The sequence below is a fragment of the Xiphophorus maculatus genome, chromosome 12, assembly GCF_002775205.1.
Source record: "Xiphophorus maculatus strain JP 163 A chromosome 12, X_maculatus-5.0-male, whole genome shotgun sequence".
NCBI lineage: Eukaryota > Metazoa > Chordata > Actinopteri > Cyprinodontiformes > Poeciliidae > Xiphophorus > Xiphophorus maculatus.
In genome coordinates this window covers 5,380,514-5,392,946 of record NC_036454.1, presented here as the reverse complement: position 1 = coordinate 5,392,946, position 12,433 = coordinate 5,380,514, and the positions used below count along the sequence as shown (strand labels likewise).

Genomic DNA, 12,433 nt, shown 5'->3' with positions numbered 1-12,433 from the left:
ACATTTAGAGCACAGAAATCTGCAAATTTTGTCCAGAAAATTTCTGAGTTTTTTGGCAGAAATTTATCCCTCCTACTTTCTCCTCTCTGCAAAACCCATAATATGCGATCGGATGTTGTACATTGTCTCTGTGTAAATAAACGGCATAAAAGTGGTTCAATAAGGAGGAAAAACTCTGAAAATAGACCTCTAATCAAGTGGAAAACACCCAAAAGTAAAATAAAATAGTTTTACAACATATTCTGGCTGCTTGGATGTCAAACATACAGACATAAGAGGTAGTTGAAGTGACTGTGGCTGCTCTGGGGCTCCAGTTCCTCGTCTTACACCTCCCCATCACAGACTGTCACCAGGAATCCCCATCAGAGCCAGAGTCCTCCGCAGACCTCTCAGGTGTGAGGGATGTTGGTGGATTCCCTCCCGAGGGAAGTCACACTCGCTGCTCCCTCGGCTGTTTACACCCCCACTTTAATTGCCTCGTTCTCAAGTGGAAGTGTGTTCTTCATTATCACTTCTAATATACCTCTCAGCACATCCACTCTGGCCAAGTGTCAGCTGCCACGCCAAGTTAAGACTGGAACTCGTGCACGCAGGGGCAAGCAATAGAAATCCTCTGCGAACGAAATTAATTGATTTTACAGGACCGCAGCCTGCAATAATTTGTTACAAATGCAGAGAAGGAAAACTCGATTATTTTAGATTCTAATAGCCAAAGTCATTATAGTTAATTAAAACTAACATAACAAAAATTTAAATTGAGAAAGCATTTTGTCAGCTGAAATGAATAAAAACCGTAATTAGGAAAACGCTAACTAACTTTGCAACTATATTGTGCGTTTATAAAACTAATTATAACATGTTGAAATTATAGATATAATTCCCCTTAACCTTATTAGTATTAGCTTTTTGACTTTAGTTTACATCAGCTGTTGGCAAATTACGGCACTCCTAATCCTCCTTGGTGGCATTTAAGCTTGTCCGCAAAATGGCGACAGCAAAAGTTGAGAGAAAACTCCAGAATCAACATATATTTTTAGACAATTGTATTTTCATTACCCAACCAATGTATACACAAATGCAATACAATATTTTGACCTTTTTTTTAAACTGTGTACCTAAAAATTAACCAAAGTATGATTAAACTAACACATAAAAACTAAGCACAAAACATATTTAACTATTAATTAAATTAAAACTAGCAAACACACCCCAAAGGCAGATTAAAACAGAATTGTACAAAAAGTCACAATGAAATACAACTAAACCATATTGACCCTAAAACTGCGTCATATTTAAGCTCTTAGTCCTCTGAGTTTAAGAAAATTGTTTGACATCTGGGAAGTCGTTCTGATCCGTATTTCTCAGTATTTATCCTGTCTTCTTGTCTGATCTCTACTCCAGTAACAATCTGATTGCTGCTCCTTACAAGCAGACATAGTCGTTGTGAACTCAATTATTGCTTTGCAAACTGCTCACTTCCTGAACGTTTTCATCCCCAACACTAAAAACAAATGTGTTTTAATTGCAGCTGGATGTCTGTCCAATCCAAATAAGGCGCCGTCAGACGGGTTTAAATGGAGGCAGACAAGCCTCCAGGCTACCAACGTCCTTTGGGACTGTCAGGGTCATCAGCTGAACACAACGCCACAGTGGTGCGCTCCTCTTCCACAGTTAAAGGCCCACGCTGCGATATTAAACGCACTGGATGTCGCGCATCTTCTCACAGATGTTGGAGTCACTTTGAGTTGGCTGCACATTACAGCAAACAGCAGACATTAAACATGACAGAAGTAGCACTGCATACTATTTTCAAAGCTTTCCAGCTGCAAGTTTGTTTTTTCATTTTCTCATTTGGAACAAAAACGATTCAGTGTTGATCTGTTACATGTCCAGGTCAGTTTAAATAGTATAAGACAGGCTTAAGTGGTTAAATGCAAAATCTATGTGCCAATTTTTAAGTTGATTAACTGATTACTAAAATAATTGTTAGCTGCAACCCTGAGCAAGCAGATGGCGACAGTAGAAAGGAATGACTCTTTTTTTGTTAGAGGAAGAAACCTCCAGCAGATCCAGCCTGAATATAGAGGTTAAGTATCGGCTTGAGAAACTAAAGATCGATACTTTAGTTAAAAAGCTGTGTTCTCTAGTTGAGCCGTTTGCAAAGTGAATGCAGCGTCGCTCAGGCGCGCGTCAGCAGCCGGCTGCTCTCATTGGCTTTATTTATAGTCTGCGCCACGAGACATCTGCTGGAGACGAGACTCTGTCCTCTGTGTCCACACTGAGCTTGTCAGTGTTTTTTTGTTTTTTTTCCCTTCGAGGACCCCGGCCAGAACAGAAGAGAGGCAGCAGAGGCCTCCTCTAGCAGGACCAGTGTCCTCTCCGGTTGCTTTCTCCGCGGATCTGATTAGCAGGACCGGAAGACAGAGGGAGGCTTCACAGTTTGTCGCGTCCCGAGTGTTAGCCGATGTTTACTCGATCTGAGAGCTGTTGTTTGTTTGGTGTCTTCAGTCTGCTTGTCGCTCGCCACTATTTCGGGACCCTGACACTTGGATGTGGCTCGACAACCTCCTGATGCGGCCTCGCCTTCCTCTTCCTCCTCCTCCATGCCTCAGTGTCACACAGAGTTTCTCTTCCTCTCCCGTTCTCTCCTCTTCGCATCGAGGACCGCGCTCCAGGCCTTGACACAAAACGCTGCGGACAGCTCTTTGCTCTTCCCGCAGAGTGGGGGGTGAACTCAGTCTGCCGCAGAGAGACGAGAAAGAGGAGGAGGAGGAAGAGTGTGAAAATATTCTGCTGATGTGTTCCTGAAAAGGACCACCCTGAGAAACACATTTAGAAACAGACATCACCTGCTGAGGAAATAATGCACAAATATGCAGATGTTTGGCAAGAAAAGACGCAGCAAAGCAACAATATTATCGTTTATCGCAATAACGTCTGGAACAATTTATCGTCCAGGAAAATTTGTTATCAAAAAATACGTTTTTCAAGTAGGCATCCACATCAGACGCCTGTCCTTTGAGATTCACTTGAAGCCAAACAGATTCAGTTTGATGTGAATATCTGAAACAAATCAGGAATTTGGCTACTTAACGATTTTACTACCAGCTCGTATGACCATGAAAGTTGAGGTTGTACTAGAAATTAGTACAAACACTAATTTCTTCACTAATGTACCAGTTTAGTTTTCAAAGATAATTTTTTTTCTCTGCTCTTTTGCAATTTTACTTAGTAAGACTCTGAAATTGTGTATAGTTTCATTAAATGTGCTGATTTGAAAGAACTGACATGGCAAAAACACCAAATCTTACCAAGAATATTTGCAGTGTACACTGGATGTAAAACAAACTACATAGGAAATTGCTTTAAGTAAATATTTCCTTAATTTTGATGAAGTACAAGTTCCACTGGCAGATTATTTAACTTATAACTTAGGAAAAATGTGTTGTATTAGGTTAAATAATTTGCCAGTTAAACTAGTACTTTTAATCAATATTAAGAACTTATTACCAACGTAAAACAAGCTCCTATATCTTGCTGAAAAATTACTTGTAAGTTAGTTTTGTCTTATTTGAAGTTTTGTCTAACATATTTGAACAAAAATACTTGTTAAGAATTTTAGTTTTTGCAGCGGAAGCAGACTTATTATTTAGAGTGTTTGTTTCTTCTGTTTCTGTCATAATGTCCAGTTTCCACAGTGTTGGAAAGATTTATGCAATAAACATATCAAGACAACCAGTAGCATGATGTCAGACTCTGTTTACAAGATTCAGAAAAATCCCAGACTATCAGGAGGTTTTGGTGAATGGGTGAGAAAATCTAACGGTCTTTGGAAAATCGTAGCTCAAAAAGGTTTCAACTTTAACAGCTGGACCTTATCTGAGGTTTACTTTTGATAGCTGCTTCTTTTTTTTTTTAAACACAGCTATAGTTCAAAAGTTTTAAACTTCTGTCCCAGAATATTCAGCTTAGAGTGTGACCCTGTGAAATATTCAGAAATTCATTATTTGGGCTTGAACTACTTTCATAACTGCTGTTTTTTCTCTACATATACAATATAAATATTAAAACGCAGAGAGTCTCCCAGAGCTGCAGGACTGACGGGTTTCTGTCAAACAACTCCAGAGTTTAAAGTTTGCAGCTCAAATTTACTCCCATTATGTTTCCGATCACATTTTCTTTAAGACTAGGAGTAACAACCTTCTGCACTGACATAAAACTCTACAGACATAATTTAATTCAAACTTCATTTTTTTCCATACGGCTTGCAGATTTTGCACAGTCATTGTTTGCTTGAGGCTTAAATGAGATGAATAAAGTAATGCTGTGGGCTTCCCTCGTCTGAGTAACTTGAATCTAATTTTCTCTGCACTCATTTATAGATTATTTTTAGATTAACATATTTGCATGCTTGTTTTTAATTTATTTACTTATTTATTTATATCCAGTCATATTGAATTACTTACATCACTCTTAGGTATATATACAGCTCTGGGAAAAATTAAAAGACCACTTCTTTTATTCTATGAACTGCTTACAACATGTCTCCGAAATTCCAAGCAAACATTTTGTATTTATTTGCAGAAAAGGAGAAAAGGTCAAAATCACAAAAAAGATGCAGCGCTTTCAGATCTCAAATAATGCAAAGAAAACAAATTCATATTCATTTAGAAACAGCAATACTAATGTTTTAACTCTGGAAGAGTTCAGAAATCCATATTTGGTGGAACAACCACGAGGTTTTCAATGGGGTTCAGTGCAGTGGGCTCAATTTTTTCCAGAGATGTTTATATTTTGGAAACTTAATTTCTTATGGTTTTATTTGTATCGTTAATATTTAACACCTTAGATGGAGTAGCTTGTCAACTAATAAGCAATTTCCACTAAGGAATCAAAATATATTCTATTCTATTCTTTCTATCCATCAGCACCAAATTCATGGTAACTGAACCAAACCATGGTTGCTATGGAGTCGCCATAGCAACCATGACTTGTTCTTCATCAGCTCAGCAGATTCTTCTTTTGTTGGTGAATTAATCAAAGTAAGAACAAAATTCCTTCTCAAATTTTCAGGAAACTCTTTGTTTTTCCAAATAAAAGTTTGCCTTTTGGATAAATAAGTCAACAACAGCCAACCACGTTGATATATAAAGTCGGACCGAGAAGCTTTGTTTCTGAATCCGACTAAAAACTAAAAGTGAAATGTCTGCATGGACAAATGCTGGAGTACTAATATCTGAATTTATCCTTGAAGCATCTGGCCCACTGAGCGCTTTCTGGGAATGAAATGACATTCCTGCTTTCTGTTTGTTTGGGCAAAGTTTCATCTGTGTAACAATATTGAAAGGCATTAATCTTAATCCGCAGATTTTCCGTGTACTTTTTTTAGTCTTAGAAGATACATCTGGTTCTTTGACTTTTAATTCCTGCTGCGAGCGCAAAGGAAAAGTGAAAAACAATTTTTTCTTCTTCTTTTACAGCAGCGGAGGGATTACGGAGAAGGGCAGAGTGGTGGCTTCAGGACACTTCGCTGCTGTTGGGAATGGGATTACAGCTCCGTCGTGTGTTGCACTTTTTTGCGGCTGGACGAAACTTAGTGGTAATCCTTAATGGATCAACAACAGAAAGCTCATCCTCATCACTCAGAGAAACTAAGCTTAATGACACAAGAACGATGTCTGCTTGGTAATTTCTTTCCCTTACATTCGGAGTGATGCCGAAATAAGCCCTTTATTACAAAACTCTGCAAAGATTGCAGCTGCATATGCGCCGTCAGTTATCCTCTTTCTGCAGAGCTACACACAACGCAGATTAGTTTTCCTGACTTTTGCAAAGAAGATTTAGATTTTAAAAACAATGTAATTGTGGATTTTTCTTTTTATTATTTTATTTTGTAACCTGGAGAGGTTTTTCATGATTGTGACATGTAGCGATCAGAAGCTGTATGGCATATTTTAATTCAGCCCAAAACACCTGACCAGAGATGGAAGTTTGTTTTCAGGTTAGAAAACTGTCAGCAATGGTAAAAAAAAAAAACACCCTAGAATGCAGCTGTGGTAATAAATGCATTTAAATTTAATTAGATTTTTATTTAATATGTTAAATTCTACATTTTATTTCATAAATTAAAAATAATTTACAAATATATCCTATAGGCAAATAATTCTACAAAGTGTTTACTTAAATATTTTACAAATATGTATCAAGCTTTGATGTCTGCATTTTATTATTAGAAATGGTCATTTCTTTGAGATCTAATGGAATAAATAAGGATAAAGTAGAAAATATAAACAAGCTTAGTTACATCAAAAACAGGACTAAAAACCTGACAAAGATTATTTTATCAGTTTTTCTCCTTTTTAAAAATATGTATTAATTATATTTCTATTCTAAGGAGAGGAGGAAAGAAAGAAAAAGAAATAAAGGAATTAGAAAAGAAATGAATAAAGAAAGAAACAAACACTTTAAATTAGGTTAATTAAAATCTTACCAACCAGATTAATATAAATCAATCAAGCCCGTATGTCAAACTCAAGGCCCACGGGCCAAATCTGGCCCGCCGTAGCTTCTTATGTGGCCCTCTAGATTCCAGACGCCAAACTACATCACTCTGTCCCTCCAGTTTTTCACAAATTTACGATCATGGAAGTTTGCACAAAATCAACGGGTCCTCACTTTTTTTCACATTAATGCGTTAATGTGAGTTTCTTGCTAATTTTCTGCAAAAATGATCAAAAACGTTGGATTTAAGGAAGAACTAACTCCCACCTACAGGTGGCAGTGTTTCTTTACTTTTACACAGCAGCCTCAGTCTCAACTTACAAACTGTGATCAATGTGGCGACTAACAAAAAGTCACATTTACCGCAGTTTCCCATGGTGCTCAATAAGCCTGGCGGGCCTCCAGGCTTTACTTGCTCCCCACCAGGCTAAGAATTGTTTATTTATTTGTTTTAGTTTTTTTTTATACATCAGTAACAGTGATGGCAAAGATGGGATAACGAGTTTCTCTGGTGACACGACTGGAAGCGCAATGGCAACACAGTTTGATCAGTACGTGAACACAAGAAGACTGAAGTCGGGTGTTTGTTTTTATTTAACACTTCCTGTCTGTACCGGTTTAAATTTAACAACTTCAGATAACAAAAGTGACAAATCATGGATATAGGGAAATTTTGGACACTTTAATTAGGATTGATCAACTGAAGTGCGAATAATTGATATTTATTTACTTTTTTTTTATGTATGCTATTTTCAATTTTTCTAGTTAATTTTTTAGGTATTGTTAATCATGTCTTCCAATAACACATAATTACAAAATCAATGTGAAAAGATGTTAATTACATTTTAATTAGTACTCACTGAATTCAGACACCAATTTTTAATGTTTTAGTTTCTTAAGGGGTTTTGTCAGAACATCTTGTCTCACCCAGACCTTGTACACACTCATGATCGTGATATGACCCAAAATGAAAACGAGTTTTATCTAAATGATGTCTGTTTTTTTAAGAATCGGAGCTGTTGTAGGAGGAGAGGCTGCAGTTCCAGCCTCTTCCTTTAGAGGTCACTCTGTACCTGCAGTGGCCGTCAGAAGAAGGCCACCCACTGAACAATCTGAGCTGCCTGACATTAAGCAGCAGAAAGCTGATGAATCTAATCTGTCCGTCAGCGTGGAGCAGAAACAGTACAGTAACGACGACAGAATCCACGGATCAGGATTACGAGTTCAATTTGCTGCTCTGGGCGTCTACTTTTTAACATTGAAACTGGAAAAATTAGATTTTTCTTGTGCTTTACACCCTCGTAAACCAATAAATAATCTTCACATCATCTTCACTTTTATTAAAAGGTTGGCTTTCTTTATAATAAAGTTACACACTTTGAAAAAATGCTGCTAAGGTTGTGTTTGTGTGAGACTAAACGTCTGAATGAGCAGCTCAGTGATTCTCAGGCAGCGGATCACAGACTGGACCCAGTTGTTTGTTGTCACTCCTTCGCTGTGTGGCTGAAACAAAAGACTCACAGCTGCAGAGCCATGAGTCACACAGCTAAAGGAAGCTTTTGTTTCACTCTGAAAGCTGCGGGGGGCGCTATGGTAGCTCATGGAGACATGAGAATCTCCAAAACTGCATGAGGAACGCAGCAATCATACATGATTTATTAAAAGTTAGTGCTTTAAATCCTGGTAATAATTGAGGCTATGATTATTTAAATGGAGGATTGGGACACCCACATGATGAAAAATGGACAAGCAGATAAAAGTCTATTGATAAATAATTTTTTTTTTTTCTCTAAGGGTTCGCTCCAAACCTGCTGTCAGAAAAATGTCGAAGTGCGGAAACATTTTGAAGATCTGCAGCCACACTTTAATGGGCGCTACCTCAGATTTCATCACGATAATGGGTTTCATGTCTGCTGGCGTTGGAGGGGGAGGCAGCTGGAGGGACAGAGGAAATATCTGCAGCTGATTTCTTTTGTTTCTGCTCTCCTATCTGCAGGAATCTCCTGTTTTTGTGGAGGGAGAGAAGTTTTCATACTGGAGGTTTGGAGAAGCAGCAACTGAGAGAAGTCGATCAGTAACCTGTCAGCTCATAAGTCAATAAGGCCATTTCACTTTACTTGTTAAAAACTGGAAGATGCTAAACTCACTAGTAGACAAGTAATTTTTTTCAAATCCAAGTATCCAACAACTGAAATGAATATTTTCCCATAAAATCCAGGACATCTAGGTCTTCTCTAACTCTGCATTGGTGTAGGATAGGATTGACTTAACATAGAAATATTTAATAGTCCTCTATTAATATTTCTTAACAGTTCTTTAATTTCAGCTGAGTGGATGCTACTATTTTTAAGAAAGCAATATATTCTGCAAAACTGGATTTATAATAAATCTAAAGCCAAATTTATTTGTATAGCAAATAAACTTGATCTCCTGAAAGAAAATCTCACTTTCAACTGGAAATTATTTTTTTAATTATTCCCTTTTTCCATCCAGTTTTTTTTTGTTTCTTTGTTTTTTTTCCCTTTAAGCTCTTCACATTTTTAAAAAATAAATAAAGCATTAATTCCTTATAACTGCAAGATTTAGCTTGTATAAAAAATAAAATTTGTTAACTGTCATTATGTCGTAACAGTATAATAAGAAACAGATAACCTGTGAAAAGATCGGTAGCCTCCACCTCTTACCTGAGCTACTATTGCAGTCTGAAAGAAATTGCTGCTCCCCACCAAAAACCAACCAATCAGAACCAGAAGGAGGGACTTAGTGCTATCACTCACCCTTGTGTACAAGCTGCTAAATGTGCTAATAGCGGAGAAACAACTCAATGCTTCAGGAAAGACATTTATCCACCGTTATTGCTGGCAATGCTAACTAGCTTTAGCATTCATGACAGACTGCTGACGGGGAGAAGCTCTATCATAGCAGGGAGCAAGAGAAAGGCTATGAGCAGCGCGTACATGAGCTTGATTGACAGCACCAAGACAATCCTCCGCCTGGCTCTGATTGGCTGTTTCCGACCAAGCTGTGTGTTTCTGAAGTTAGTTAGCACTGGTAGAACTGGGAGAAGGCAGAGATTGATTTTTTCACAGATTATCTGTCTCATACGCATCTAACTATCATAGTTAGAGTTGAAACAAATACGTTAAAAAACATATTTTTATAAAAGTTACATGCTGCAGCTTTAAGCTCTTCACACTTCAACTTGTATCATAGCTACACCAACTCTCTTTTGTGTTTTTAAAAAAATCTATTAAACAGTGTTAAACAAAATGGAGAGCGGTTCTCAGCAAGGTTATTATAGTGAACTAAAACTAATGGAATATCAAAGTCTGAAATAGAGAACATCTTTGTGAAGTGAAATAAAAATGGTAATTAATAGGTAAAAACTATAACTAACTATATACTTATATATATGCTGTATATATTTCATTTTTGTGTTCATGAATCCATTGGTTAGCCTTCCAATTGATGTGAAATTGATCTTTTTTTCCCTCCACACAAGTAGCTTACATCAGCTGTCAGCAAATTTTGGCACTCCATAATCCGTATGTTAGTTCACAAAATGGTGAGTTGGGAGAAAACACCAGGGTGAGTTGGTTGTTCAACAATATTTGAATAATTTTTTTAAACATCTTCTGCTGAGTATTCCTTTCACAATTGATGTAAACATAATCACAACACTTTGACCTTTTTGAATTCGGCAAAAGTATGAATAAACTAAAACTACTACAACTAATAAAAACGTAAAAATAATTAACTAATAATAACTAACAAACACACCTAAAAACTGATTAGGATATAAATAAAACTAAACGGTCCTCAAATGCATCTTGCAAGTTTCAGGAATGCAAAAAAAGGATGACACAAGATAAAGACAGAAAAACGGCTGGCAATACCTTCATTAAATGGCTGCAGCTGAATTAGGAGATGCTGGCGATGAAGGTGGGGGTTGATCCGAGGAGTCCTGACTGGGCTGAGCCTGGAGGGAGGCGTGGATGTCTCAAGGTCAGAGCAGCGAATTGGGATGGAGGCAGACTAATGAGTTTTTTCCGTTCTCTTCCTGCCCTGTACAGGTGGCATCACCTCTCTATCCTGTCAATCTTCTCCCCTCCTCTCTCACCCGTGCCGTCTTTATTTCCTCCCACCTTCTCTGCAAGGAGACAGAGAAGGAAAAAAACGGGAAAAAACTGTTTACTTCTGAACAGGCCTCCTAATCTATTTGGACTGGGCGTAATAGGACATTTGCATGGCGAGCACAGCGAGGTGTCAGCGATAACCACGGGGTTGTGACATCTCCGCCGAAATATGCTGAGCTTTCGCTAACCTCTCATCAAACACGCTGATCTTTATGGACTGTATCATATTGTGCCGTAATGTGCTTTATTGTCCACAGAATAAGCTTTTCTTAAAGGTAATTGGAAAACGGGAAATGGCCGCTATCGGCGGACTTTTTAAATACATTATTTCTGAAATGTGGCTCGTGTAATGACCCTGTCGGTGTAAAACGTGAGATTTATCTTGGCAGCAGAAATTGATCCATTTCACCTTTGTCTAATGGAAATTCTTATCAAGGATTATCAGTTTATGTAAATGAGCGTGGCCCCTGGAACGGAGGTGGGAACGGTGGTGTGTGTGCAGGGGAGTCGTTAATCTGGGGCCTCTTGACGTGTCAGCCTGGACATAATGCACCATCTCTCAGCGTGGTGAGTGGTTCTTCTCTGTAGCTTTAAGAACCAAGCTCACTTATAGACATTGTGGTCTATATAAGGTGTTTAGCATTCAGGCTGAGATTAAATTGAGACTTAACAAACCTGGATGCTGCTTTTTTCCCCCCACCGATTATGACCTTGTTCTGAAAATATATCTTATTAAATTGATAGGACAAAGATTTTTAAGGCCTTTGATGTTTTCATACCTTATAGTTTGGTGGAATTGGTTTAATTAGGGACCAGAATTGAAACTTTTGTTACATTTTCAGCTGATGCGGTTTGCTTTCACACTGCACTCACTTTGAAAAACCTGTTCCCCTCCTCACCTATGGTGGCGCTGCACCAAAACCCACTGAAGGAAATTACATGAAGAAACGAAGCGCAACTTCCTTCTTCAGAAATGTAAACAAAAATGGAGTGCCATAAAATTTTTAGGATTTCTCTTTTGGAGACAAAAGAAAACGGTTAAAATCTCACGCTAATACATTTTTGTTTACATTTTGTGAAGAAGGAAGTTGTATTCATGTTTTTTTCAGAGGTTTTTGTGTCGCTCTCTTCAGTAGATTTTGGTGCAGCACCCCCACAGGCGAGGAGGGGACCAGGTTTTTAAGAAGTTTGGTTTGTTTGACAGTGAAGTGTGAAAGCAAACCACATCTTGCAGTTTTAGTCCCCGAACAAACCTCGTCTACCAGACTATTATACAAATGTAAACGAACTGGAGACCGTTCCAAAGGCAGGAAGCGGACTGAAGCTGACACACATTCTGGGTAAATACAACCAAAACAAACACGAGAGTCTAATGCTAGCAGGAGAAATGGCTTAAGGTATTTTACCAAACACAAACTAAAAATCCTACAACAGCTAAAACCTGACGCCCTTCCTTTGCTTACCTTTCCTGAAGAAGGAAGTTGTGCTCAGTGTCTTCTTCAGAGGTTTCTGTGTCGTTTTCTTCAGTGGTTCTTGGTGCAGTGCCCCTACAGGTGAGGAGGGGAACAGGTTTTTCAAAGTGTTTGGCTCATTTGAGGCAGTGCAGTGTGGAAGCGAACTACAGCAGCTGAAAATGTAATAAATGTTGCAACTTTGGTCTCAAATCCAACCAACTCTACCAGACTATCAGGAGTGAAAACACACTATTTTATTACCCAAAATCTGAAAAGACCCAAGCACGATAAATGCTTTTTTAAGGCAACCTTTGCGTGTCAGGAAGAATGAGCTCATGTCAC

General features: G+C 38.1%; 1 long non-coding RNA gene across 1 annotated transcript; it reads right to left on the bottom strand.

Annotated features, from left to right (window-relative positions):
- Positions 1–1,202: 1,202 nt before the first annotated feature.
- On the bottom strand, positions 1,203–12,149 carry LOC111610343. Its single transcript, XR_002753610.1, has 3 exons — positions 12,101–12,149; positions 10,398–10,651; positions 1,203–2,739 (listed from the first exon to the last, which is right to left on the bottom strand). It is a non-coding gene; the product is annotated as an uncharacterized LOC111610343 (long non-coding RNA).
- Positions 12,150–12,433: the final 284 nt, after the last annotated feature.